The sequence below is a fragment of the Triturus cristatus genome, chromosome 4_2, assembly GCF_964204655.1.
Source record: "Triturus cristatus chromosome 4_2, aTriCri1.1, whole genome shotgun sequence".
Classification (NCBI taxonomy): domain Eukaryota; kingdom Metazoa; phylum Chordata; class Amphibia; order Caudata; family Salamandridae; genus Triturus; species Triturus cristatus.
Window position 1 is genome coordinate 205,578,861 of NC_140586.1, and position 23,239 is coordinate 205,602,099.

The window sequence follows — 23,239 nt, forward strand, 5'->3', positions numbered from 1 at the left end:
CTGGAATTATGTAATAAACCTGCAGCATTTGTTACCCACTTACAACTGTTTCTTGTGTTTTCATTGGGTAACCTATTTTGGGGGAGGGGGGTGAGCGGGGTGCCCCTGGGGGTACTATGCCGCTGACCGCGGACCCCGCAGGGGGCCACTCTGCGGTCGGCGCCTTAGTGGCCCCGGGGCCCCGGTCACCCCTCCCCACTCTCTCCTTCGGGGGGGGGGGGGGGGCAGGGACTCTGACTGGTGCCCCCCCCTTCCGCGTCACTTCCGGGCCCAGGTGTGAGGGGGAGGCTATTTAGCCTTCCCCCACCCTCACTGGCGACCTCTTTGTCGCCCACCTCGCTTTTCCCTCCCTACCGCTTACCCGGCGTAGGTGTGTTTGAGTGGGGGGGTTTTTCTGAGCGTTATAAAATTTTCATTTTTCGTTGCAGGCGGAGTTACAGGGCGATCTGGAAGCAGGCCGGTACAAAGGGTACCTCTGCGCTGCACCACGTGGTGCCTGAGCCAAAACGAGGAGCCTCCAGAGAGGTCCCGGAAGCCGGTCGGCGCCCCGCTAGGCCTGCGGGCGGTTGTGGGCCTGAACAACCGGGGGCTTGCTATGCGACGCTCCGCCCCGAGAGGGGGGGTGTGAGTAGAATTTCAACGGCACGTGATCGTAAAAGAATCACTTGGGGGGGCAGCACTTGTGGTCTTTCCCATGCTGCCCGGCTCATCAGGCGGGCAGGTGATGTAGTTGGCCGCCTGCCCTTGGATCGCCCGTAAGATAACCCACCTATTACATATCCTGGAATTATGTAATAAACCTGCAGCATTTGTTACCCACTTACAACTGTTTCTTGTGTTTTCATTGGGTAACCTATTTTGGGGGAGGGGGGTGAGCGGGGTGCCCCTGGGGGTACTATGAACCCAACTATGCTCGACCGGCCCATCTCCTTGAACATTGCTGATGGGACTCAGGTGCACCCGCATATCTCCCGGTGCCACTCCTGCTCTGCGACCCCCGCCCCCTCCACGAAACATGCCCAAGAGCTGTGGCCCCATGGGCACACACCACCCGGCCCTGGGCCCCTGCTGTTCCCCGCAACACACCCCCAGGCCAGGGGGGGGGGCTCAGTGACGACTTGGGTCTCAAACACGTTGGAGTCGCAGACATTTAGGGGAAACATTGAGTGGGGGGGCGAGAGAGCTCACACACTCACCAGACAACCGATGCCAGACCAGGGACAAGATCGCAGGAACCGGAGGAACCCACAGCGTGTCCAGCAGAGGACAAAACAGCGTGGCAACTCAGTGCGACCAATCGGCGTCAGGGCAGCAGAACAAAGAGGGCGACCAGTAGGTAGGAGAGGTATAAGTACCTCGCCCCCCTCCTGCCTGGAAGTGACGCGGGCATGTGGACCCTTGAGGGTCCCAAAACACTGAGCGGCTGACTCGTGTGCCATTGTGGGGCACTATGGGAGGCCGCCCTCTTAGGAGGGCCCCCATCGTGGGCCCGGGGCAGCCCTGCATGTTCGGTCAAAATGTAAAAACTGCCCCCCTCCCCCGACTCCTACAAAAGTACTTCGTATGACTGTGGAAATGTGGATTTTCCTGATCAGTTATGTCCCCTATCTTGGACCCCAACGGTTCTATATGCATGTTACAAGTACATGTATGTTCCCTCCAGTTCCAGTTTCTAAGACGCAAACATATGTGTGTCTACCGTCAACATGTCCTCTGTCAGATCCGCCATCAAAGGGCTGGATATTCGATTCCTAAGTATGAAAGGCCACCGACTTCATATGGCTAAGTTACTTCATTTTTACAGTTCAGGCAAGTAGGCCCGATTCTGTCCTCAAGCCTTTCCCTGCTCTCTGTCTCTGACAGCTTCAGCTTGAGCTCGCATCTGTATCCATGAACTTTGTCCTACTCCCTGTGCAGCTAACGGTGCCTGCCTCGGCCAGTTTTCGCCTGCCTGCCAAGAAGTTGTATTTCACCTTCGAATTATCTATTTTGCTCTCCAGCCGATGCATTCCTGTCCAGTGATTTAGGTAAACATTTCCTTTAGCTCACAAGCAAAGGACTCAGCCTTTCCGTCCTCCTGCAAGTGATTCATAGCCCTGTTGCCATGGAAAGTTTTCTATCCCTCGCATCTCATATAGACACTTAGACGTTTGTGCACGCACACAGTCAGTATAGACTAGATTCTGTTCAAGAGTCCTTCCTTGTGGATAACATAGTTCTTTAAACATAGGATGTTAGATATGATTTGGGATTAGGTTGACTTGACCCCCCAGACTTCTCGTCTCCACATGTAGAGCTAAATGTCAAGTCCCCTTCACCCCCTAGTTGCACGTCAATTACACGTCATGCTGCCGCGCGCGCATCTATGCCAAGTATTATCTTATAGATCCACCTATGTCTGATAATCCTAACCAATCATGTTTCTTTTATTCCTTATTACGCCTAGTTTCGATTACATGTCACTGTCACGTCACTCTTCTTATCAAATGTTACGCCTTCTACATTCGTTTCATTGTAATGTACTTATTATAAAAATGCATGTCTGTCAATAAAGTATTGTACTTCACTTCCTGAACCCTCGTGGTGACGGAACCTGAAGGCCGCGACTCGAGTCGGCCATTTTGAATGGAATAAAGCCCATTTAGAAACCTCTTATACCACGGATTCTGCCTCTTGTTATTTTGAGCTATTTACTTTATTTTAAGATTCCGTATGAAATTCAGTCCGGTATTTTTATTTACCACATAATGGCGCCCGAATAGGGACACTTTCTCATCTCACGCGCCGGCGGTGCGTTGCAGGCCCGGTCTCCTGCCACAGCTGGACGGACCATAAACGCGTACCAGCAGGATTTCCTGTAAGCTCCCTCCGGTCAAGCGGGGGCGACTGAGGCTGCGATCAACCCAGACGAGGCGGTGAGAAGTGCGAAGTATCCCGACCAGAGCCTAGCTGAGAGAGCAAGATCCGAGGTATACAGAGGCCCACCAGGTCTTTCGAAATCCCGATGTCCAGAGGGTCCGCTGTCCGCAGTTATCGAGTCCTGTCCATTCTCTGAGGCCTTCCGTTTCAAGGAGCTACTCGGTGAGTACCATCGCCGGGGAGGCGTGTTGACGCGCACATAGGTTGTGCCGGTCAAGACGGATTTGGGTACACAAATCCGGTCTGCACTGTTTAGCAGTGTATATGTACTGTTTAGCAGTATATCAAGTATTCCGAAGTATTCAGTTATTGTCAAGAATTCAGCGTGGTGATTAGTTAGGCAGACTGTCATCATTGTCGATCATTGTTACAATGTTTAATGTTTAATGTTTAAAGTGTTCAAAATATTGTAGTATGAATGACTGTTCATTGTTCACTGTTCATTTATTGTGTTTTTCGTATTAAGTGAATTCAAGAGTAAGTATCAGATCAGTTGTCAATATGCCGCTCTTCTCGAAGTTAAGACAGATTACTACCAGAAAAGGGGTGCTTGAAGAAGCAGTTCCTATTCCTCCTAGGGACACCCCAGGGCATTTTATGTACCATAAACATGGCTTAGATGCCATATTGTTTCTTGATCTATGGGTAGATTATACCAAGGGATTGCCGGAAAGTCAAAGGTGGCCCGCAGCGGGAACCTGGGATGCAGAGTGCATCATGAAAGTGGAGGAAGAGTTATGGAAAAGAAAGGTCAGACAGTCACAGAAAGACGCTGTTGAGTTATGGCGTAAAGAATCTCATAGACGTACAGAAAAAGCACGTAGACAAGAAGAGAGGAGTAAAGAAAGTTCAAATAAAGTTCAAGAAAATCTATTAATTGAGGAAGGTATCCGAGTGAAATCAGAACAAGTAAATAGACAAAGAAATGCTCTTATGAATGGTATGTATCCCCTTCTAGTCGAAGGACTACCTAAGGCTGTTACAGAGATGCCAAAAGACTTGCCACCCCCATTATTTCCAATTAAGGTACATCAAAAAGGGCATCCCAGAACCGCAGAAGATGTTTTTCTTTCCTCATATCTAGACGATGCAGCTCCCGAGTATGCTAACGCCACACCACATAGACCGTCTGGCGGAGGGGTTCAACGTCAGGATCAGGTATCTGTCCCCGTGCAACAGCAAGTCCCGACACAAGCTTCGGCAAGCACATCTGTTTCCGCATCTGTCTCCGCGGTCGACTCTACAGGGGTATCGACACCCATAGTTGCTGTGTCACGTTCAACGAACCCATTCACACCCGACGCCCCAGATGGGGCCACGGGAGGGGCTAGCAATACCTTCACACCACCTAGAATAAATAAACTTGTTTTTCAAGAGTCAGCACATTCACGTACACCTAAATTCGTAAGTGAACGTACGCTTAAGGAACTCCTTGTAAATTGTAGATATGACCCGGTGGTTGGTAAAGAGGACGAAATGGTCCTGGCATCATTACGTATCAGGCGAGCCGCCGAGTATTTAGCGAGGTTACCAGGAATGATTACGCATCTAGATAAAATATATCATTTTGTCCAAACAGGGCGAGATCCAGAATGTATTAACAGAGCTATGGAATTCCAGAAAGTAGAGATACAGGGGGAACTGTTACGTTTCCTCATAAACTGTGTAATCAGAAATCAAGATCGTCCGGGGGTAGATCCGAATGCAATGCTTACTCTTACAAGATGGAGTCAGAATATATCAGAAGGGAGACACGATAAGCAAAATTGTATAATAGCCATGTGCCGAAAAATACGTAAAGAAATAGAGCGTATTCATGAAGAAAGATTGGGAACAGACGAGTTTGAGCAAGATGAAGTGTCCGAATCAGGGAATTCCGCAAGACAGTCAGAGACCATAGCCTATGTAGGCAGAGGAAGATCCTGTGAAAATGCTAGATGTTTTTCTGATCCCATACACTCTGTATGTCCAAATAATAGCAGAACGTATCCGACGCCTGTAATAAATCTGAAGTCTCCTGAACATTCGTTTCAAGCCGCAGATAAGATACTACGAGAACGAAGGGGTTACCACCTCCTCGATTCCATGGATGAGCAAGAATTAGCCAGATCAGCCGTTCACTGGATTGACAGTCCTGAAAAATACGGTGATGAGACCGTAGCACACACGTTTTTTAATCTCAGTACAGATGAACAACGTTTAGCTGGAATCTATATGATTCAGCAGCTTCTTATACTATATAAGAGCCAACATGTTGACCCCGGTCCTTTACCTGATATATTAACGGAACTACTCACGAACAGATGGAGAGGTTCTAGTAACAAGCTAATTAAAGAGATATTAGTGTCACGTAAACAGTATGTCCTTTTTGTAAGTCCGGATTCTCTCTCGCTGCCCCGCAGAGAAAGAGCGCCGTACTATATGGATAGACAAAATCCTTTACGAGAAGTGCACCCAATAAAAGGCGAAGACAATGAGTTTCACCGTGTATTTGTTTACACACCCATATCAAAAATGGAATTATTAGAAATGAAGAAAGTAGTACCTAGTCACGACAAGGACCCAGCGGGTTTCCACCGAGAAATTAAAGACATGTTACTAATGGGAGAGTACACCTTTCCTGATATTATGACGATATTAAAGGTGCTTTTGCCTGCTGGCATTTATGAAAAACTGAAAGAAAAAGAGTGGGAAGTAGGAGACCAAAAGATAGACTGGACAGCATTAGCAGAGGAAGAAAGGGGCCGAACTGCAGGTTCAGGGCTCGGGGATAAAGTTAAACTGTTACCAGGTTTACTAGTACAGGTACTGCCACGTTTATTAACTACAAAAAAGGAAGATTGGGGTGCAATCACAGCCTGCAAACAAAAGCAAGATGAAGACACAAGCGATTATTATGCTCGATTTGAAAAATGTTTTGGTATAAATAGTGGTATAAAAGCAAGTAGTGACTCATATCCACATTTATTTGTGACAAAATTAGTGGAAAATGCATTGCCTCCAGTGAAGAATAGAATATTGAAATTCGAGAGTACCTGGCAAAGTAACACTCCGTCGCAAATGCTACAAATGTTACAGTATCATCACAATAGAATAAGGGATGAACAAGAACACGAGCATAGACGCATGAAGGATACAAAAATGAAAATGCTAGTTTCTCAGACAGTACCAGCAGATGGTCACAAAAAGGGTGTGACACATTCTGGTGATTCTGCAGTTCCTATAAAAGGAACCTGCAATTACTGTAAACAACTAGGCCATTATGTACATGATTGTCCAGTCCTGAAACGTAATATAGCTACAGGTATTGCAAAAGAGAGACCACGATTAGTTAGACAAGATCAGAATGAACAAGGAGCTATGCAGCATGGACAGTCCATGCCAGTTCAGCAACAGGCAATGCCAGCCTCACAGCAACCCATACAGTTTGTGCCAGCTGCACCACCGTTGCCTGCTACTGCCACACAAACCACAACACGACAAATGTATCAGACTGCACAGTATGAATATCCTGAGTATCAGCGTTACGCATGAACAAGCCTAGAGAGGGAAGTTGACTTACCGCTTATCGAGATTCCTGTAGATCAAGAAGGACCTTATGTACATAGTGAATTATTAGGTCAAGATAGAAAATTCTTACTCGATACAGGGGCAAGTCGAACAACTATAAAACGTAGTGAAGTTCCAGGGGCACCCCTCTCAGGCTCTCAAAATGTTTCCCTTGGTTTTTTCAGGAAAACCTATTGTTAATGAAGTATCACAGCCTCTACCACTTACGATAGGACCTTTGACACGAACTACAGATTTATTGCTTACTAAATCATGCCCAGAAAATCTGTTAGGAATTAAAACTCTGAAAGCACTAGGAGCCATAATATGTTGTTCTCCGGAAGGAGTAAGGTTGTTTTTACGTGATTTTAAAGGTCACTATGTGTCTAGAGACATGGATCCCCGACTACAGACTTTACCAGCACATCTATGGGCACAAGGCCCTACTGATGTTGGTTGCATGAACATTACACCATACCGAGTTACACTCAAGGCAGGAGTAGTATTACCACGAATGCGACAATACAAGTTACCGCATGATGCTGTAGTGGCTTTGCTGAAAATCATTGATGAGCTGATTGCCCAGGGAGTAGTTATAGAAACAGACTCCAATATATGTAATTCACCGATAATTCCGATTCTTAAACGAACTGACCCTACTGCTCCGCCGGTATACCGATTGGTTATTGATTTGCGTGAACTAAACAAGTGCATTGTACCACAATTTCCTGTGGTCCCTGATATATCATCATTATTGACAGCAATTGATTCCGAAGCAACATTCTTTACTGTAATTGATCTCAAGAATGCCTTTTTCAGCGTCCCAATAGATCCGGAAAGCCAATATTTGTTCGGATTCAGTTTAAATGGGCGCAGTTTTAAATTCTCACGCGCTCCCCAAGGATTCACAGAAAGCCCCAGCATCTACAGCCAAGCACTGAAACGAGAACTTGACAGTATCCACATGCCAGTCAATACTGCACTGCTTCAATATGTCGATGATCTGCTGATCACCGCAAGAAGCGAGCCAGAATGTGAAAAGGCTTCTCTGACAGTTTTACATTTTCTAGCCGACAAGGGGCACAAGGTGTCTCCTTCTAAGCTGCAATTCTGTGTCCAGCGAGTTATTTATCTTGGTCACTCGCTGTCCAAGGAGGGAAGGCAGCTTACACCAGATCGCATCCAGTTAATTGCTAACATGTCAATACCCCAGACACAAAAGGAGGTGCGAGCTTTCATAGGCCTCACTTCATATTGTAGGCAGTGGATCCCTCAGTACGCATTTCTAGCAAAACCACTCATTCAGCTAACCACACAGGAGGCAGCCACATCGACTGTTCTCCCTTGGACTCAGGAACATACACAAGCTTTTGAAAGCCTAAAGGAAGCTTTATGTCAAGCACCTGTTTTAGCAACGCCATGTTATAGCAAACATTTTACACTCTTTGTTACAGAACGCGAAGGTACTGCCTTGTCAGTACTCACTCAGGATCAAGCAGGATCACGCAAGCCATGTGCTTATTTTTCCAGTACATTAGATCCCGTAGCTCAGGCTTTGCCTGCATGTCTGAAATCAGTGGCAGCGACAGCCTTAGCTATCAGACAAAGCGATGCCATAGTATTAGGGCACCCATTGACAGTACAAGTACCACATGCAGTAGAGGTTCTTGTGAACCGAACACAAACACAACACTTGACCATAGCAAGACTTACCGGTTATGAACTGACATTGTTTCAACCACACATAGAGATCCGACGGTGTAATACATTGAATCCTGCTACACTATTACCTGTAATTGGAACAGACCCACTAGCTCATGATTGTGTTGAAATCATTGAAATAAAGACGAAACCTAGACAAGACTTGACAGACGTTCCATTGTTAGATCCAGACCTGACGTTGTATGTAGACGGATCGTGCATGAGAACAAGTACAGGAGATTTAGTGGCCGCGTATGCAGTCACAACAGACACTGAAGTTATTGAGACAAATTGTATAGATACTTTGTCAGCCCAAGCAGCAGAACTTATTGCCCTAACGCAAGCCTGTATTCAAGCCACAAATAAGAAAGTTAATGTATACACTGACTCACGTTATGCATTCGGAGTTGTACACGACTTCGGCGTGCTGTGGCGAGAGAGAGGTTATTTAACCTCCCATGGTGCCCACATTCAGCACGGACCCCTCATTCATGCCTTGTTAGACGCAATACATCTACCCACTGCTATATCGATTATGAAATGTAAAGCACACACGAAGGTTACTGATATCATTTCTCAAGGCAATGATTTAGCTGACAGAACAGCTAAACAGACTGCTCAGAATCGCACATTAGACATGACAAAGCCAATAGTTCAGACACCAACACAGTGTATGACAATTAAGGATCCCGCACTTGACGTAATTGACATACAGACACATGCCACAGCAGAAGAAATAAAGAAGTGGACTGAACTAGGAGGGATCCAGACAGATCAAGGATGGATGACGAAGGAGAAATCTGTATGGTTTCTCCCTGATTCCATGGTTCAAGCCATTATAGCTACAGTTCACAGTCCAGCACATTTAGGAGAGAAGGCTATGCTAGACAGCATTCAGCACATTTGGTTCAATAAACATTTACGAGCAGCAGCTAAACAAAAGGTTCGTACCTGTATGATATGTTGTCAGTTTAATCCAGGAAAGAGTGTTCCCGTAGAGCAGGGTGGATTTCAGCCTCCTGACCATCCTTTTGAAGTCCTCCAGATGGATTATATTCAGATGGAACGTTGTCGAGGATTCAAATATGTTCTCGTAGTTGTCTGCGCTCTCTCCCGTTGGACAGAGGCGTATCCCGTATCAGATTACACTGCCCCGACTACTGCCAAGCAGCTAGTTCGAGAATTCTTCCCACGGTACGGTTTACCACGTGTTGTATATTCAGATAACGGTCAGCCTTTCTCATCCGAATTAATGAAACATGTCTCACTCTTGTTGGGATATCAGTGGAAATTCCACTGTGTCCGACACCCCGAGGCAGCAGGTCTCGTGGAACGACATAATCAACTTTTAAAAATCAGATTGTCTAAAATATGTCAGGAAAAAGGTGTGGACTGGATAGTAGCCTTACCAGTTGCGCTATTTTACATGAGGATGGTAGCACACTCTCGAACAGGGCTATCCCCGTATGAGGTGATCTTTGGTAGACCACCGAATATGTGGGGGACGCCTATACCCCGTAAAATAACTGATGTTGACTGTAATATGCTGACAGATTACCTGGCTTCCTTGATGTCTGCACTACAATCTTGTCGTTCACAGGTAGTCGCAGCTTTTCCTGACAACACCGAGGTGAAACCTCATGACGTAATTCCCGGCGATTATGTCCTCGTCAGGAATTTTGATCGGAAAACCCAACTGGAGCCAAGGTGGAGGCTTCCTAAGTTGGTCCTGCTGACAACAAGAACAGCTGTGAAGATCGAAGGGAGGAAAGGCTGGGTGCATTCCAGCCATATCAAAAAATTTCATGGACTTCCTCCTGACACAAACAGTACTCCCCGTGTGTCTTCCCCCATTGACTCAAAGCTACCTTTGGCTGAGGCCAGTAGCACCGAACTTTATAAACAGAAACTCAGGTCCAGATCTAAACTGTCGGACGATTTGATTGTTTAAGTCCTCTCCAAGGTGAAGCGGTTGGATCTGTCCCGACATGTATCCCTTAGGTCTGAATCATGTAGAGTCCAGAATTATAATGAAACGACATGCTTATTGTAAATTACTGCGTAGCCACTGTATTGTGACTTTATTAATTTTGTTTTTCTTGAGTTTCTTAATAGTTACTGCAAGTATATTGTTGCATATGTATTATCCTGTTTCTAAACGTGCTTTCAATATAACTGGTGAACATTCTTTTAGTGACCTACCGCCACATGAGTTGTCATATAGACTTGCGCTGCGCAATAACACCTTCATTAGTATGTTACATCATTCCCATCAGACTAGTAATGCGACCAATTGTTGGGTGTGTGGCCGACTTCCTCCCTATCAGAATAACAAAGGAGTTCTGCCTTTCTTTCCACATCCATTCACACACAATGGCTCCTGTGGAGCATGGTTTAGTTTATTAAATTCCATAGACCCAGACACAGCAGTTTATCAACAACATTGGATATGGGGAAATCTAAATCTAGTTTTATTCAAAGTCTGTCACCCTAATAAGGAGGGTCACCCCAGTAGAACAGGAACTGATTTAGAAAATGAAGTGTATAAATTAGGTAATTTTACGCCTAATCTTATGATTTTGAGTGTCAAATCCGAAGTTGAACTAATTCTGCCCACTATGTCAGTATTTCCAGTTAAGGGTGAATTATGTGTGAGAAAAGTTGGTTCCATACATATGGGCCACAGTAAATGTGTTACTACAGTAGAATATAGTGATCAAGGCAAATCTTCATTTAGAGCTTCTCGCCATTCTTACTTCATATGTGGTCAGACGGCATATATGCGTCTGCCTCTAGATTGGGATGGAACCTGTTACATAGCATTCCTTTTGCCACCTGTTTTCCTAGCTCCCCCTGATTATTATCGAAATGTTCATTTAGTACACAATAGAGAGCGAAGAGATCTCCCAGTTGTCGATTATACTGAGACAGCATGGGACAAGTATGTAGATTTCAATAAAGGTATCTTTCCCTATATAGGTACAATATCAAATAGTAAGCTGATACGCAGACTCACCAAGACTCTTGAAGCTGTAGTAAACGAGACTATAGCCGCCCTAGGCAATCTGACAGAGGAACAATCAGTGATGAGAATTGTTGTTCTCCAGAATCGACTTGTCCTTGACGTCATCCTGGCCGATAGGGGCGGAGCTTGCAGGGTCATCGGATCCAGCTGCTGCATATTCATACCAGAAAATTCGCCATCTGTATATAAAGCTATAACACGCCTTCATAAGATTGTAAGCCAGATACACGAGAATCCAGGCACTTGGACGTGGTCCGGGTGGTTTTGGAGTGTGATATCAGCCTGGGGATGGAGAGTTTTATCCTTCCTAGGTATTGGCCTTCTTATGCTTTTCAGTTGTTGTTTATGCCTGCAATGTGGACCAGCGATTTGTGGTCTGTGTGCCACATCATGCATCCCATATCACAGGTCTCGTTCAGAATGCCGGAAGGAAGAAGAAATGATGCTCCATGAGCAAATCGATGGAATGATGAAGATTGATGTCTCGTGAAGGGCAAGAAGGGGACAAGGAGGGAATGTGGAAATGTGGATTTTCCTGATCAGTTATGTCCCCTATCTTGGACCCCAACGGTTCTATATGCATGTTACAAGTACATGTATGTTCCCTCCAGTTCCAGTTTCTAAGACGCAAACATATGTGTGTCTACCGTCAACATGTCCTCTGTCAGATCCGCCATCAAAGGGCTGGATATTCGATTCCTAAGTATGAAAGGCCACCGACTTCATATGGCTAAGTTACTTCATTTTTACAGTTCAGGCAAGTAGGCCCGATTCTGTCCTCAAGCCTTTCCCTGCTCTCTGTCTCTGACAGCTTCAGCTTGAGCTCGCATCTGTATCCATGAACTTTGTCCTACTCCCTGTGCAGCTAACGGTGCCTGCCTCGGCCAGTTTTCGCCTGCCTGCCAAGAAGTTGTATTTCACCTTCGAATTATCTATTTTGCTCTCCAGCCGATGCATTCCTGTCCAGTGATTTAGGTAAACATTTCCTTTAGCTCACAAGCAAAGGACTCAGCCTTTCCGTCCTCCTGCAAGTGATTCATAGCCCTGTTGCCATGGAAAGTTTTCTATCCCTCGCATCTCATATAGACACTTAGACGTTTGTGCACGCACACAGTCAGTATAGACTAGATTCTGTTCAAGAGTCCTTCCTTGTGGATAACATAGTTCTTTAAACATAGGATGTTAGATATGATTTGGGATTAGGTTGACTTGACCCCCCAGACTTCTCGTCTCCACATGTAGAGCTAAATGTCAAGTCCCCTTCACCCCCTAGTTGCACGTCAATTACACGTCATGCTGCCGCGCGCGCATCTATGCCAAGTATTATCTTATAGATCCACCTATGTCTGATAATCCTAACCAATCATGTTTCTTTTATTCCTTATTACGCCTAGTTTCGATTACATGTCACTGTCACGTCACTCTTCTTATCAAATGTTACGCCTTCTACATTCGTTTCATTGTAATGTACTTATTATAAAAATGCATGTCTGTCAATAAAGTATTGTACTTCACTTCCTGAACCCTCGTGGTGACGGAACCTGAAGGCCGCGACTCGAGTCGGCCATTTTGAATGGAATAAAGCCCATTTAGAAACCTCTTATACCACGGATTCTGCCTCTTGTTATTTTGAGCTATTTACTTTATTTTAAGATTCCGTATGAAATTCAGTCCGGTATTTTTATTTACCACATAATTTTGTGGTGTCCAGAAGCGTGGCATTTACATTGCAAACGCTGTAAGCAACATTTATAAAAAAGTTCTATAAACAAAGACATGAAGAAACTAAGCGTAAGGAGACCGTGCTTGACCGGTGCGCCTTAGCTTTGACGGGAAGTTATGTATACTGTTGGAACGACTTAGGAGGCAGTAAAGAAGACTGACGAAGGAACAAACCAATGGTAAGTAGGGGGGGGGGATAAAGTGGTTTTATTGAATACCACAGGTCTTGCAGACAGCGCATGCGCACTGACTGAAGCTCGACCTAAAAAGGAGGCCTGATGGCCCCTTACCTTCAGCCTGTGTTATGGGCCCAGCTGGAATTTCATAAGCCCCTTCCCTGCCTGCACTTTGCTACTCAGAAGGAAAACAGATAACGTGCAGATGCTGCTGAATGTATCTCGGTGTCTACCCCCGTGTACACTCGACTTGTGCCCTATCTCAACAAAATCCCAATAAAAAGCTTTTACAGTTAATAGGAGCAGAATTTACACGCTATACCTCCTATAACCACTGAGCGGCAGTGCGGCGCCATGACTGTTCATTCCCGTGTTCTGAATTACGCATTGATTTCCTGTTGTGCCACAGCCCTAACATGAAGCAGCTGAGCCGAAGCAAGCCAATCCTCACCCGCAGCACCCGCTTCCGTTCAGTCAGTGGGACCACGAGCAGCTCTGCAGGTGCACTTCAGTCATTTACCGAAGCACCTCCCCGCTTTTCATCGCTGGACATAGTGAGTGCTTAATTTGTAAAAGACTGTCGGTGGCCAAAGCTCCGCTCAGATGCCTAAAGCTCTGCTCAGATGCCCATTATATGTGGCACACCGAATACCAAGGTTGGTAGGCTTAAATCCACCTCACGACTCTTTAATCCATATCCAAGACTCTAAGGTCTGCTCTTCTCAAAAACAGTTTTTTCCAGCCTGTTGCAGCCATTGGCTTGAGGCTTTGTCACATCTTGGCTCAGCCCAGAGGAGTATTTTTCTCACACCTGATGCCATTGGCTGTTAGGATGGCTCTTTCCGACCCTAGTGGGGTGTTTTGATTGAACTGCACAAAGAATATTTTATAACAGTAGATCTCTCCGTCAGCTCCTGGATGCGAGTTCTCACCCATTCCAGTGTTCCCTTTTATGGCTGGCCCTGCTGGCGGCCTCCTGCCTTCCCTCTTTCCCATCTGTTTGTTTCATTCTTCTATTCCCCCGCCGGCCACCCCCTCGTGTTCCTCTTTACAGCCCATTCTTCTTTTCCATGCATGCCTCGCCCCTCCTTCTTTTGCCTGTGTGCGTCTCGTTTCCTCTTCCACCACAAACCCCAGCTCTCGTTCCTTTCTCCCACACCTTCCTCCCATTTGCTCCAGTGTGTACTCTAGTTTCCGTGGCTGTCGCCCCTTTCAGCAGCTTCTCATTGTTGCTACTGTGCTTGCCTGGAAATTAAGGTATGGCTATACTGATGGCTTCCTTGCCTTCCATACATGCTGCTGTGGGTGAGAGGGTACAGCACAGACCACTAACAAGCTGGAGTGTGAGAAAGACTGCTTCAATGAAGCAGGTGCACATCACAAACATTATATACAGCCCCAGGCAAACTGCCTCACAAAGCATCCATAGCCGCACACCGCTTGGCCAAACTCCCCACCCCAAAGTGTACCCCGATAATAGCCCCAACGGGGCAGCCTGTCACTGTAACTATACTTTACATCCTGAACTAAATTACTTCCTAAAACTGTATTTTTTTTAACCCTCCTGCCTCCTACAAGTGTAAACTTACTCCCACCCTCCCCTTCAAATTGCTTCACCCACCCCAACAGCAATCAAAGCGATTCCAACTGGGAAAACATCTCGCCACACCACCAGAAAAGCACCTGCCCATCAGCGACAATCCCTTTACATAAGCACCCCACCCGGTGCACCTGGTCCATACATACCAGGCGCGCAACACCCATTGGACTCAAGGGGCTTCAGCCCCCCCCCCCCCCCCCTTCCCGTCGTGTGTGGCAGCCCGGGATTAGACACCTTCCCGGGCAAAAAAGCAGCCGCACCCGAGCACTTCACAGGTCTTTAAAAGACCATTTGCATGTTAATGAGGCCTCGCTGTTGTTTCACCCCTTCTAAGAGCCCCTGCAGCTCCACTCTGCCTATTGCTTAAAGTTCAGCCCCCCCCCGAAATTTTTGCTCAGCTCCCCCCCCCCCCCCCCCCTCCCCCCCGAAATTTGGCTCTAGTTGCGCCTCTGATACATTACATACCATCTCCATACGGGGCACCCTTCCAACCCTTGCTAAAAAGGGGGACATACAAACTGTCCCTGCCTAAGTTACCATGTCAGCTCATTACAAATTGGTGGCTGGTAGTCACATTTACCAATAACGTAGCTGCCCCGACCCTGCACACTCAATACCTCTATACTACCCCTAACAGTCCTCTGGACTGCACCAATGCCCAAAAACACCTCCCCAGCTCGGCTGCCCCTCAAACCCTTATTTTGTGTCTATTTCAAATGAAGGGCTAGTGGGCCATTATAGTCCATCCTAGATTTCTACAGTACAGAATCAAAAGGGCTATAACAAGCTTCATTGCCATACATTATTTATTCGACATTAAAACACACACAAAATAAGTTATTGCAAGCCAGGGAGCCTTCAAAATGTACAGCCCTTTCTTTGAATGTATCTGGTTTTCAAATGTTTGTTAGCACATTAACCCTAGAATTGTAAACACTCTATTTGAGTGCAAGTCTTTTCTTGCTCGCTTTTGTGCTGATCCCTTCCTCAAATGCTCACCCGAGCACTCTAAGGACAAGATGTACGAGCATTCAGTATTGCGGGTCGCAAATTACGATTTTTTTGTGACTCGCAATTTGTGACTCACAAAACGGAATGTACCAATGTGTCTCAGGCACATTCAGCTATTCCCAATGGAGTCGCAAGTGAACTGCCTCATCAATATTCTTGAGGCAGTTTGCAATTTGCACCCATTGGGAATTGGCTACCATTACACAGGGATGGTGGCCTGCTGGGGACAGCAGACCACCATGTCTGTGTTTGCTTTTTAAATAAAGCAACTTTTTTTTTTCAAATGCAGCCCATTTTTAATGAAAAGTTTTCTTTTCATTTTTTAAGGGCAGGCAGTAGTCCGTGGTAACACTGCCTGCTCCTAAAAAATATTTTCGTATACATTCACAAAGGGGGATGGGTCTCCTTCCTGTTTGTGACTGCCTTATCACCTAATTGAAGTAGGTGGTAAACTGCAATTCTATTGCGACCACATTTGCGGTTGCAAAACAATCGTACATCACCCTGCAACTCGCTGTTAGGAAGGAACGCCCTTGGCAGTTCCCTTTCTAATAATGACTCGCAAAACCTATTTTGCGAATCGGTAATAGGTTACCAACTCACAAAATAGGGTTTGTACATGCTGCAACCCTTTTTCGAAGTCGCAAACGGGGCGATTTTCCGTTTGTGACTGCTAAAAACGGTTGTACATCTGGCCCTATATTCCTTTTATCAGCGTCCACTCGCTCTCTCACTTGTGTGTTGTCTTTTGCAATCCATACCTGCTCCCCATGCACTATGTTTTTCTCCCTCTTCCTTCCACCTTGTTGATTGCTTCCTCTTCTCCAGACGTTTTTTAGGTCGAGCATTCAAGACCTCTTGTATACACTTTAGTATATACTTATATAATTTAGTATATACTTGTATGGGTATGTACTTTGTGAGCTCTGGAGATCACCCTAGGACTTGTCTGCTTCCGCTTAGGGATTTTTTTTTTCTGTTCAACAGCCTCTATTTAACTTTCTTGATAGAAAACGACCAGCAGAGGTCAGTAAAATACCAGAATTGCTTTCTGCTGAGGGACTTTCTTTTTTAAAAAATTTCTGGCAGCTGCCTCTATTTAACTTTCTTGATAGAAAACGACCAGCAGAGGTCAGTAAAATTCCAGAATCACTTTAGCATTCTCTAGATTCCCGTCCATAGAAATTGTCTTCAGAGAGCGCCCGTAGACAATAATATTTTTTTAAAATCTTGTATTTTCAGTGATATGACCACCGAAGGCCCTGATTTTATATTAAAAGCAGAGCTTTGGACTATACCATTTCCAGCGGAAGGGCAATATTTCTCTCCATGTGTTCCTATACCTGGTGTATCACGCAGTTTGGTGCTTACTTTCCCTCCATGTTAAAGAACAGTAGATGTTTCAGCACCCAGACTAATGCGCTGCATAGCTAAATACATATAAGGTCCCAAAGGCGTGACTGATTGCATTGCAAATGCTTGTTTATTTTTGTTGTTGTTGTTTATTCTCCCTCCTGGCCAAAAGCTTGTCCACTGCTCCACCTGCATAATTCCCTTTGCTTCCTCGCAACTCAATGCTCCACCTGCTCGTGCACTGCTCCCTCAGCCTTTGCAGTCCTTAAAAATATATATTTTAAAATGTTTGTGATGGCCCAGCAGCTGCTATTTGTTATCGGGCCACTTTGCTTTCACAAAAGCGCCTTCACGTAAGTAGAAACATTTTTTTAAATGTACTGGTCCCAGTGTCATGCATCATCTTAGTTTTTATTCTGGGCAGTGGTATTGGAAATAGATAATAGGCGCTTATGGTTGATTCACCTTGTATTTGTGGGAATTATATTATTCGCGGTGCTAAAGGGTTGGGGAGAACCACCAGCCTCCCTAAGTTATTGTGGCAACAGCAACAAACAATCATCAAAAAGTACACCCAAGCACACGCAGAGTTTCAATTTGCAGAGTTAGTAAGCCACTTTACATGAAACATAATAAATCAATCTTTGCTTCTTTCTTGTGATTTTCTTCTTTTTAATACTTCTGATTTAACAGTAGTTCCCAAGCCTAGGCTTGGGAACTACTGTTAAATCAGGAGTCTGGTTTCTTTTTTACTTTAATCATGCAGAATTCCGAAGGGCTTCTATTAACCAAACATTACATACCTTCTACCTGTCCAAAGGCCCCCAAATTTCAGCAAATGTTTTTTAATTTTCTGCTGATGTGTCCCTAATTTTCTTTACTCTGCTGTTGTAACTCGCATTGAGCCAGTAAGGCCATATTGGCAAGTGCTGAGAACATGTTGTGGGTGTATTGAAAAGGCAGACCAATGAGTTTTGATTGACTTCGACACAGCATCAAATAAACTTTAGAGGCTGATGGGTAAATTCGAAGAAGCCTATAAGCGCAGCCTGGCTGTCTACCCCTTGTTCTGAGAATTGTGTTTGTTTAGCTAATGTGACTTTGAACTCTGGTGTGGAGGAGCACTCTGGCCTGACCCTCTTGCCATTTGTCCTCCGATGGACCTTTTCATCGCCGCCTGAGAGATGAAGAGAGTTAGCATTAAATCAATCAATTTCAATTAACAGTGCAACCCATTTAGCTACATAATAATGACCAGGAATCAGTGACTATAGTTAAGAAGGTTTATTACAAATTAGCAGTCAAATAAGATAGACAAACCTCAGCACCATGCTGTACAGGTACAGAATAACAACCGGGAAACCCAACCTCATGAAGAAGTTTAGGCGTACCAGTATAGGACATATAAGCAGTTCAGTCACAGCAATACAAAAGATCAGCGGCAGAATTTTTAGCTCAGAGATAGGTCCTGCGTCTCTCGTCTATACATGAGTAAAATCTAAAATCATCTAAGTCAAATCTAAACTAAGGAGAATGGCTTTGGAACCTGAAGGATCTCAGAAGTCAGGGAAATGCAGAAAAATAGGGAAATGCAGGAAGGTTCAACAAATAAGGGAAGGTGTCAGCAACTCAGATGCTCGGTCAAGAGTCATCTTGGGATAGGGAATGAGTATTAGCCTAAGCCACACCCAGCAATAGTCAAAGGTAATTCATAGATGTCTAAACCTCTCAAAGTCTAAAAGAAAGTAGTGTAACGTCACACAGTGTAGACTCCAGTTATTTGCACCACAGTCTCCCTAGTGACACCCCTCTGTCCGCATCATCAGGGGCTCCATTGTCCTTTCCATTCTCACGTTGTGATCTGTACATCAACCTTTTCTGCCAGGTTAGACATGGGGACTGTATTGCCCATTGTCACCTATTAGCCTTTGTTGACGCTCTGGCTCTCCATGGTCCTTGTCAAGGTCTTCTTCTCAGGCTCTTTCTCTATCTCTAGTACAGTGTCGTATCTATTCTCAAACTAACAAACCATGTGAACATGCCTGCAAGGAAAAAGACATGCAAGCAGAAATGGAAATCAGCATTTTATGCAGAATGAAAAACAGGACTAGTCAGGACACCTTTAAGTATTAAATCAATGGTGCACATTTAGTATGTGTGTGCACATTCAAACACAAATGAATAAAACTGTCAATACATTAGATTCATAGTACCTGTTGTATACAGTAACATCTTGAATACGTGTGTATAAGTATGACTGAGAACTACACTTAAATGCAAATATGAAACATTAGTGCACACATTACATAAGTCATGCATAATGTGCATTAATACAAGAACTAAGACCAGACTTCTGTAGCCTCTCTTCGGGTACATCTTCCAGGATGTGTACTGGCACAGATGTCTCAGGATCTTCATGCGGGCGTCAATAAGACCTCACTCTCCATATACACAAGTATTATGCAGAATCGAGTAGACAGAAACTAGCAAGTCAGGAAATGGAGCTGGACAAGGCACTTAAGGTTTGAAATATATAATCGAGCCAGAGACCTGGCTCTACCTCAGCTTGAGATCCTCTTGGACCCTCAAGCCCAAAATGAGCAGAGCTTTAATGTGACTTCTACCTGCCACCCATGCTATTCCATTATGTGCCAAGAATTAAAAACAAAGCATAAACCTTTGGTATTAAAAATGAGAGGAGGGAGTCAGTCATCTCGTGGTTGTTGTGCATAATGTGAAACTAAAAAACCTGGTATCAATCCTGGCTTCCCCACTTGTCCAAACTTAGTGATCTTAGGCAAATATTTTATCGATTCTCCTTTTTCTTCATTGTGGCATATGAAAACATCTTCAAATGTGTGAGTTCAGAATACCAGCTGTACAAAAACCCGTTGTGTTTAATTTAATAGACTATAATGTTGCTTTGTCTATAAGAATCTGAGCCACATACAGGGTTCATGTGACAACTGTCTTGCCTCATAGTTCACTAATGCCCCTGCTGCAAGGATGGGGGAGGGTCTGAATAGTTCTAAGTTTTGTTCTTTTAACTATTACTTTTAATAAGTACTTCTCCATGTAGTGCATTATCATATTATTGTGGAGAAGTGTGGCTCAATGGTTAGAGCTGCAGACCCTGATGCAGAGGTCTGGCCCGGGACCAGGGTTTAATTCCCGCCTCGGCGGGTCTTGGGCTCAATTTCCTCGGACCTGTTAATTCTCGCCTCGGTGCCTATTCTAATCATGGGTCCCACTCTGCAACTATGGGCAATAGCTTGCTTAATCTCCACAACGGCCCCAACAGCGCTGGGATGCCTGGCTTGATGTTGGGGGTACCCAGGAGTGGACATTTCACAGGGAAAAGCCAGGAAGGGTTCCACAGCGGTATGAGTACAGCGCCAGGACACCCCAGGGTAACAGTGCGCTATACAAGTACAACACATTGACATTTACATCAGGGCTCGGCTCGTGCACCAGCTCTAAAAGCCAAGCTAGACCCTTCTCTTGGCTTCGTTCCAGTGCTTAATTTGAGCCGGTGGTTTCCGGTGCCTGGCACCAGCACTGAATTGCCAACAGACAGTTTAGTTTGCCACATGGTGGCACTGTTTGTTCAATTTAGAGATGAGCACAACAACACTTGTTTATTAATTCAATATGCATTACAAATGACCAATTCCTGCCACCAAAGCCATTTCTATAGCTTTGGAGGCCTCAAATATTATCAATTGTCACACTTGTAGGAGTGTGATGATTAGTACATATGCTTGTACTGTCACTGGCAGTGCTTACTGAGGCAATGGGTAGTGCAAGCTGCAGCGGCCTCCTGACGAGGGCCCTGGCACTTTTATTTTACTAATGAAGCGCATCACAACTCGCCCTGTTGATTTGTTTGCTCGCCCACCTCTGTTTGTTGTATGAATTAGATGACAAGTATTTTCAGGGCTCGGCTCATGTGTGGGCTCTTGGAGCTCAGCCAGGCCCTTGGCTCAGCTCTATCTCTGCTCTTTGGGGATTTTTCATTAGGGTTCGCTCACCTCTATCAGGAAATCCAAGACTCTAAAAATGGGAATAGAACACAGAAGAATGTGAACTCTAATCTGAAGTATCGGGCTAGTCTGCTCAAAGGAACAAACTGAAGAGTTGTAATGTAGTAAGTCACAACTGTGCACTGGTTTAGTTACTCCTGCAAAAGGAAGAGCCAGAAAGGTAGCGGTAGGTCTTTGGGAAGCCATGTTGAACTGGCACAGCTTTCTAGTAAAGCATGATATTGTTGTGGTGACCTGAGTAACCCACCCATATTCCTGGGATAAATAAGGATGCATGGAGCTAATCCCCGCCATGCATTGCAGCTTGCTCGGAATGCTCTACCTTTCGACATGCAGCCCTGCCACTCTCCATCAGGGCCAGCTTCAGCACTTGCGGTGCCCAGTGCGACAGTCTTTGGCACCCACAACTTCCATCTCCACAAATCCCCTCATTAACACTCTCCAACGTGCCCCTCGTGTCCATAGCCCCACTCTGACATAAAGTTCATTTTTTATAGCGCCACTCATAGTTCAATCACTCTCAGTTCTGTGATCTGCATGGTACACGTTCTTTGCAGCAGAGACATTTGCCCTCTGTGCTACTTTATGATGAGTCCAATCTGCCACTTGACAAATTTGTGATCTCTCAGAAGCAGGAAGATTAATCACCAGTTTTATTGACATTTTTATTGTTGCCTGAAAACTGCTGGACACACAAGGAAGTTCACCTGCTTTTAGAAATGCATTGTTATCTTTAAAACACACTACCCCACATCCAAGTCAGCGCCAGATGCGTCTGCACCGGTCACACTGCTCTAAAGCTGGCCCCATGTATCTCCAGACTGGTGCATAGAAACAATAATAAGATTCCACCATAACAGCAGCTTTGAATATCCATCCACTTGCCAAAACCGGTAGGGGTAAAGGGCTCGATGCCTTCATGTGTAACCCAATGAAATGAAGTAGGAAACTGCCTACACGCCCAACAAAAATGTAAGCCAGTCAAATAGCCAACTGAGCCAGTGGCTGAAAGGGGATGTCCAAAAGCACCTTTCTATGTATGTGTATGTTGTGTGCTATCATGCATGCCAGTAAACCCAATTCAGGTGGGAGATTCTCGATTTTTAAAGCCAAAAATTGCATTATTTTGGCTATCTCCTGCCTGAAATTGCCTCTGTTTCAATAGAAGTTAATGGGGATAATACATTCTCCCAATATTTTTTTTTAATCTCCCACCTTCCTCTTCTAAAATGTTGGCATGTATGGTGTTATTTATGGGTTGAGTGATGGCAGCTTGCTCTTGCTTAACAGCGAAAGCTATCTGTAGGTGAGACCTAACAAGCATTGGAAAAACCAATAGGTCTCGCCTATGCCAGAGCTATTGGCTTTCGCAAGGTGTTTTGGCCATGTTGTACACCATTGTGGCTTCTGATCGTCATGGCTAAAGGTTGGTGGCATGGAATGGATTTGGGTGGGGTCGGGTTGACTGGAGTGGGGTAGAGTGGAATGGGGTAGATTGGGGTAGAGTGGAGTGGGGTAGATTGGCGTAGATTGAAGAGGGGGTAGAGTGGGGTAGAATGGAGTGGGGTGGATTAAGGTAGATTGGGGTACAATGGAGTGGGGTGGAGTAGGATAGATTGTGGTAGACTGAATTAAGTTCGATTGGAGTTAGGTAGATTGGAGTGGGGTAAATTGGAGTGGGGGGTTGGGTAGATTAGCATGGTAGATTGGAGTGAGGTAGATTGATGAGGGGTGGAGTAAGATAGGTTTGGGTGGAGTGGGGTAGACTGGAGTGGATTAGATTGGGGTAGATTGGAGTGGAGTGGGGTAGATTGGAATGGAGTGGAGTGTGTTAGATTGGACTCGGGTAAACTAGATGGATTATAATAGGGTAGACTGGAATGGAGTGGGGCTAGATTGGGGTAGTTTGGAGTGGAGTAGATTGGAATAAAGTAAAATGGGGTGGAATGGGGGTAGATTGGAATGGGGTGGAGTGGGATAGATTGGGGTGGAGTGGGTTAAATTGGACTAGAGTGGGTTAGATTTGAGTGGCGTCTGGTAGATTACAATAAAGTGAAGTGGGGTAGACTGGGTAGAGTGGAATAGAGTATGGCAGATTGGGGTAGAGTGGAGTAGATTGGGTGGATTTGAGTGGGTAGAG